Below are 6,390 nucleotides of genomic sequence, written 5' to 3' on the forward strand. Positions count from 1 at the left end.
CTGCCCAATGCCATGTTCGTCTGTTTAAGAAGTACTTATTACTGTGTCCTCCAGACGGCCATGATGACACTTTCTACCTTCAAGCTCTTCAATCTCCGACAGATAAGTGTTGGTAAGTGTTTCGTGAGCTTACAACTTCCGGTTTTAATGTGACCGTGTAAGGGATGCCAATAGTCATCAAGATATTAAACTAAATATTATGATCAACGAAATGAAACCTGTTTCACATTCAAACCAGACCAATCGTTCAAACCAGTGTATATACTTTATCCTATGCAGGATAGTCAATGAATAGCAGATTTATTGTTAGAAAAAATGAAAATAAAGTTAAAGATGATAATTATTGAATATGCAATACACCCAGCGTTCAGTATTGGATTGGTCAGTCTATAATTACCAATTCTCCCATGTTCCAGGTACAGCCGACAGCCACTGGGTCACAACACGCTACAGAAGATTGTCCCTGAAATGTGTCGGAAGGCTGGTGTGCAGGGCTACAGGCCGAACCACTCACTTAGGGTTACCACGGCAACCCGTCTGTACCAGGCTGGGGTTAGCGAACCATTGATAATGGAACGAACTGGACACAGGAGCGTTACAGGTGTGTATTATTTTTTCACTAAAGCAATCATTTAAGTGGTGAAAGTTCGTTTCTTTCAAACTAAAGTGCCATTGGTGAGCTTCACTACATATGCTACATTACCAATTTGATCCAATTTTCTTTCAAACAGGTGTGTGCAGTTACACCAGAACCAGTGAGGACCAGAAAGCCATAGTAAACACCATACTGAATGACGAACAGCTGGGAGATACTGGCGCGTCAACGGAGACCGCATCATGGCCAGACGAGGAACATGGCAAGGCCACCTCTGCAACCTCTAGCTCCACCGTCACGCTGTCGGCAGCACGAACCAGGCACCAGATTTACATGGACAACTGCGTTGTAAATATCACAATGAAATAAATCCACACATCCTTGTTCATGTTATTATTTTAGATTGGCACCTGGACGGAATCGCTGTATTCACGCCCTTTTGATACTTTTATAGAGGTAATTTTCATATATTGTTTCCAGGCGAAGCCGAGAAACAATATTTGAAAATTACCGATGTCCAAAATTCCGTGGGGAGATAAGTCAATGACCGAGGCGAAGCCGAGGTGTGACTTATCTACCCCAGGCTGGCCAGTCCAGCTGCCAAATAATATACCCGGTTGTTAACATCATATCAGCCTCTGCACGTGCAGATAGAAGGTTGATACACAGAAAATCAACCTGCCAGAACAATGGACATAACACACCCTAGTGGTGTAATCATGAGTATATCTCGTATGGCCAGTGCGACACCGTCGCATAATGACCTCCTGAAATCTGGACTGACAACCCAAGTAAGTATAACTGATATAAGGTTTTATTTCACGGATTTTGTTTATACCTACCTGCGTGTCCCACTACTTCTTCATCATATCACGGATATAAGATCTTTTAGTTTTATAATCTGAGTGTGGAATAAGAAGTGGTGTCACAAATTTGTTGAGTGCTGCCTTACCAGTAAGATCGGCCATTGTGTTACCAGAAATGCCAGCGTCTTTGGGTGACCAACAAACGACGATGTCGCACTGGCCAGTAGCAAGATTATTATACAATTCAATAATTTCAGTGAAAATTGGATGTTTACATAATTCATTTATTAATCGCCTGAAGAATAGATTATATATTGTCTACGTTTAGGGTGTCTTTGAATATATTTCAGATCCGATAGTATGGCGTTAGCTTCAGCTGTAAAAATATAACTAAAAAAGTATATATTATCTGGTAATCTAGAAGATATTGTTCTGGATCCAGTGACTGTGGCACAAGCCACTGCGCCACCATCCTTGGACCCATCTGTAAACAATGATTTATAATTGCTATATTTATGTTTTAGTTGATTATATTCTTGTTTATATTGTAATTCATTAGTTTCTGATTTTTTAAATGTGATCAATGTTAGGTCTACTTGGGGCCTGACCAATGCCAAGGAGGAGAAGAAAGAAGACGGGATGGAGCTATGTTTTCAAGCTCAATGCCGGCAGCAGAAAGAAAGGGTTTAATTCTATGTCCTAGAGGCGGGACAAGAGTAGACTTTTTGTTGTATAAATCCTGATCCTGTAAAGCTAACTTTATACGGCGCTGCTCAAGAGATGGTTCATCAGCCTCAACATAGAAACTGTCAATAGGTGAAGTTCTAAAAGTCTTAGACCTTGATGATGGACAGAATCTAACAGTTTTAAGTTGCTTTTGCAGGCTCCACGAAAGACGATGGAGCCATAAACAAGTTTAGAACGCACGAGTGATTGATAAAGCAGCAGGAGGGTAGCTTGATCCCCTCCCCATTTAGAATTTGAAACCACTTTCAACAAATCAAGTGCTTTCAGGCATTTAGTGTTAAGGGATTTAATATGCGGTAAACATGTGAATCAAAGATTAGACCCAAGAACTTAGCTTCCTTAACTACTTTATTTGGCGTGCCATCTAGAGATAGTTCACGGTCCTTATGTGGTTTATATTTACGGCAAAAATGTATGCAGTTAATTTTCGATTTAGAAAATTTAAATCCGTTTTCAAGACACCATTTATTAATCTTGCTTAAACACAACTGCAGTGGCCGTGCAGTGGTACGCGTATTTTTATCACGACAAGAAATATTAAAATCATCCACAAATAACGATCCATCAACTGAATCGATTAAAACTTTAGGTAAACTGTTTATCTTTATACTAAAATGTGTGACTGACAAAATACTGCCTTGTGGAACACCCTGATCCTGATTGTAATGATCAGACAGGGTAGAACCCACGCGGACTTGAAATTGTCTGTTCTATACAAATTTGGCTATGAATTCAGGCAAACGACCTCGCAAACCGAAATCATGTAAATCTCTCAAAATGCCATATTTCCAGTTTGTGTCATATGCCTTCTCGAGATACAGCGTGTTGTTTGTTAATCAGTGCGTTTTTCACAAATGATTCCAAACGCACTAAGTGATCGACAGTACGTGAAGGTTTAGGTATTGGTACTACTACGGCATCATGCCATGAAGAAGGAAATTTCCCGGAAGTCCAAACATCATCAATACTTGATAAGAGCGTCTCTAAACAGGATTCTGGTTAGTGCTTCAGTAGTTGATAATGTATGTTATCAGCTCCTGTAGCAGTGTCATGAGCTTGATCAAGAGCAGTATGGAGTTCATGAATAGAAAACGTTTCATTATAATCTTCCCCATTATCAGAATTGAAGTTAATAGTTTTCTTTTCTTGCTGTGTTTGATATTGCTGAAATTTAGGTATATAATTAGAACAAGGGAGAATGTTTAGCGAGAGTTTCGCCCAGTTTATTCGCAATATCTGATTTATCAGTAAGTAATTGATCTCCATGTTTAAGATGATGGACAGTAGATTTAGCACCCTTACCTTTAATTCTGTGGACCTCGTTCCATACTTTGGGCATGGGTGTCCGTGAATTTTATTTTGGATACATAATTTTGCCAAACGATTGTCGTTTGTTCTGTTTAAAAGCACGTCGTGCTTTAGCATTTAAAATTTTAAATTTATTTAAATTATGCACCATAGGATGGCGACGGAAATAATGTTCTGTTTTTTTCCTTGCCTTCCTAGCTTGTTTGCATTCATCGCTGAACCATGGTTTTCGAATATGTGGAACTGCAGAGGAATTTGGAATACACCCGTCAGCTACGGAATCAGTTCATCAGAAAAAAACAGTAGATTTAGCACCCTTACCTTTAATTCTGTGGACCTCGTTCCATACTTTGGGCATGGGTGTCCGTGAATTTATTTTGGATACATAATTTTGCCAAACGAGTGGCGTTTGTTCTGTTTAAAAGCACGTCGTGCTTTAGCATTTAAAATTTTAAATTTATTTAAATTTTGCACCATAGGATAGCGACGGAAATAATGTTCTGTTTTTTTCCTTGCCTTCCTAGCTTGTTTGCATTCATCGCTGAACCATGGTTTTCGAATATGTGGAACTGCAGAGGAATTTGGAATACACCCGTCAGCTACGGAATCAGTTCATCAGAAAAAAACATTTAATGGCACCAGGAAAGTCAATAAGACGTTCGGGTTTCAGTTATTCAGAGGTTCAAAGGAGCACCTAGTACATTGGAAGGGGTGCGATAATGTATATTGACACTGTTGGTCATAACTCCGAATCTGAACAAAATATTCAGATTCTGTTGGTCATAACATCCATCCATCCATACATACATGCATAGATGCATAGATGCATAGATGCATAGATTCATACATAGGTATATAGTTATATACACAGATACATAAATTCATAGATACATACAGTGATACTTAGACATACATACAGAGATACATACAGACATACATGCAGAGATACATACATACATTCAGAGATACATACATACATGCTTACATACGTGCATACATACATACATACATACATACATACATACATACATACATACATACATGCATACAGACATACAGACATACAGAGATAGATACAGAGATACACAAATACAGAGATACATACATACAGAGATACATACATGCATGCGTACATACGTGCATATCATCCGGGATTCGAATCCGCACCCTCAAAGTCAGGCACCTAATCGACAGCGCACAAAGTCAGCCGCTTCACCCCAAATATGGCACATGACGACTTTCTAAAATGACATTGTGTAATGCACATTTCTAGATTTCGACATTGATTTGGAAATCTAGAAATCTAGAAATCTAGAAGAATAAGTAGCAAATGACAAAATCAGAATCTTAAAAAGATGATAACCAAAAGCAAAATTTACATTTCAGAAATTTACATTGGATTGTGTCCAAATGGAACAGAAATAACTGTGGAACATGTCAACATATTGTTGAAGGACACTCCTCTGTAACGTTTACGAGACACGGACATTTCTGTGTAAAACAGAGCTGTGACTGTTCTTCCAAAAATATAATATACTCTCCCACCCGGCGACGATATCTCTCCAAGAGCTGTGAAACGGTGCTATGGTGAACATTCTTCCGTCGAGCAGCTGCATGTTGAGACCAATGTCCATATGACGGTTGGCTTCACGTAGACGTGGCATGTTGCGTTCGTCAACAATATTCCAAATGCGGTGAATGATCGACAGACAGCGATCAACTTTTTATACCCATCGTTGAGACTATTTGATCCCCAACGTTCACATGCATTGCATGTTTACTGTGCATTCTGGGAAAATACATGCCGATATTGAAAATCATGCTGTTAAATACGTCATCTGGTATTTTACTGATGGTGCGTTTTGCTGTGATGTTTCAAGACATAAACACCACAGGACACACAAACAGAGCAAGCCCTTATGTAAAATGTATCACGTTTCATTCCTTGCTACATGACATTGCAATTTTCATTATGCGTTTCTTTTTGGGAGAGTATATACGTCATAACATGCACAGGCTGTAGTGAACGGTGTATTGCTCGTTCAGAAGATTTGGAAGCCCGGGTTCGTGTCTATAGACAACAAGTAAGGTGACCTGTATTCCACTGAGTGAGCATATAGATGACTGTACCAAAGGAAATGATATTAAATTCATAACGTTTCCTTTTTTATCAAGTTCAAAATTCAGACAAAACTAAAACGAACATTAAAATAACACTACCTTGAGTTCAAACAAATGTTATACCATTATAAGCTTTGAACTTGTCACTCTAGAACTTTGTCCCTACTGTGACGTCATAATGTATATGTAATGACGTCGTACTGTAACTACTGCAATCTGCTGGAAATACAACCATTCTGTTTGCATTTATGACTTAACACCTTTAATGATTTTTTTTACATTTTGTAGCTACCTACCTACCTACCTACCTACCTGCATACATACATACACACACACATACATACATACATGCATACATACATACATACATACAGATACATCGATACATCGATACATACATCGATACATCGATACATCGATACATCATACATACATACATACATACATACATGCATGCATGCTTGCATGCATGCATCCATGCATCCATCCATCCATACATACATACCTATACACCTTTCTACACACACACACATATACAAAATACATACATACAAATTCAGGATTTAAGTCCCGAATGTGAACACAAAATTAAGATTCGGGATTCAAATACCGAATCTGAAAAAAATATTCAGATTGGGGATTCAAATGCCGAAACCCGAGTATGAAGATAAATCAAAGCTGAGGCTGAAATATGGAAAAATGTATGTTTGGGTGTTCATGTTTTTACGATACCCAGGTTTACTAGCGGCCCCAAGTACCTTAGAAGGGGTGAGATAATGTATATTGACACTGTTGTTCATAACTCCGAATCTG

This window comes from Haliotis asinina, chromosome 1, assembly GCF_037392515.1.
Source record: "Haliotis asinina isolate JCU_RB_2024 chromosome 1, JCU_Hal_asi_v2, whole genome shotgun sequence".
Taxonomy (NCBI): Eukaryota; Metazoa; Mollusca; class Gastropoda; order Lepetellida; family Haliotidae; genus Haliotis; species Haliotis asinina.